Genomic DNA, 1,297 nt, shown 5'->3' with positions numbered 1-1,297 from the left:
ATGAAGCAAGCCTACAAGATGTAGAAAATAGCCTCAAATAGATAAAACCACAAAGATGGGGAAAAAACAGAGCAGAAAAGCTGAAAATTCTAAAAATCAGAGTGCCTCTCCCCCTCCAAAGGAACACAGCTCCTCGCAAGCAACAGAACAAAGCTGGACAGACAATGACTTTGACGAGTTGAGAGAAGAAGGCTTCAGATGATCAAACTTCTCCGAGATAAAGGAGGAAGGAAGTTCGAACCCATTGCAAAGGAGGTAAAAACCTTGAAAAAAGATTAGCCAAATGGCTAACTAGAATAACCAATGTAGAAGTCCTTAAATGACCTGATAGAGCTGAAAACCATGGCATGAGAACTACGTGACAAATGTACAAGCTTCAGTAACCAATTGGATCAACTGGAAGAAAGGGTATCAGTGATTGAAGATCAAATGAATGAAATGAAGCGAGAAGAGAAGTTTAGAGAAAAAAGAGTGAAAAGAAATGAACAAAGCCTCCAAGAAATATGGGACTATGTGAAAAGACCAAATCTACGTCTGATTGGTGTATCTGAAAGTGACAGGGAGAATGGAACCAAGTTGGAAAACACTGCAGGATATTATCCAGAACTTCCCCAACCTAGCAAGGCAGGCCAACATTCAAATTCAGGAAACACAGAGAATGCCACAAAGATACTCCTTGAGAAGAGCAACTCCAAGACACATAATTGTCAGATTCACCAAAGTTGAAATGAAGGAAAAAATGATAAGGGCAGCCAGAGAGAAAGGTCGGGTTACTCACAAAGGGAAGCCCATCAGACTAATGGCAGATCTCTCAGCAGAAACTCTACAAGCCAGAAGAGAGTGGGGGCCAATATTCAACATTCTTAAAGAAAAGAATTTTCAAGCCAGAATTTCATATCCAGCCAAACTAAGTTTCATAAGTGAAGGAGAAATAAAATCTTTTATGGACAAGCAAATGCGGAGAGATGTTGTCACCACCAGGCCTGCCGTACAAGAGCTACTGTGAAGGAAGCACTAAATATGGAAAGGAACAACCAGTACCAGCCATTGCAAAAACATGCCAAAATGTAAAGACCATCGATGCTAGGAAGAAACTGCATCAACTAATGAGCAAAATAACCAACTAACATCATTATGACAGGATCAAATTCACACATAACAATATTAACCTTAAATGTAAATGGGCGAAATGCTCCAATTAAAAGACACAGACTGGCAAATTGAATAGAGGCAAGACTCATCAGTGTGCTGTATTCAGGAGACCCATCTCACGTGCAGAGACACACATAGGCTCAAA

Source organism: Papio anubis, unplaced genomic scaffold (genome assembly GCF_008728515.1).
Source record: "Papio anubis isolate 15944 unplaced genomic scaffold, Panubis1.0 scaffold211, whole genome shotgun sequence".
Taxonomy (NCBI): domain Eukaryota; kingdom Metazoa; phylum Chordata; class Mammalia; order Primates; family Cercopithecidae; genus Papio; species Papio anubis.
Note: the sequence above shows the minus strand (reverse complement) of the source record.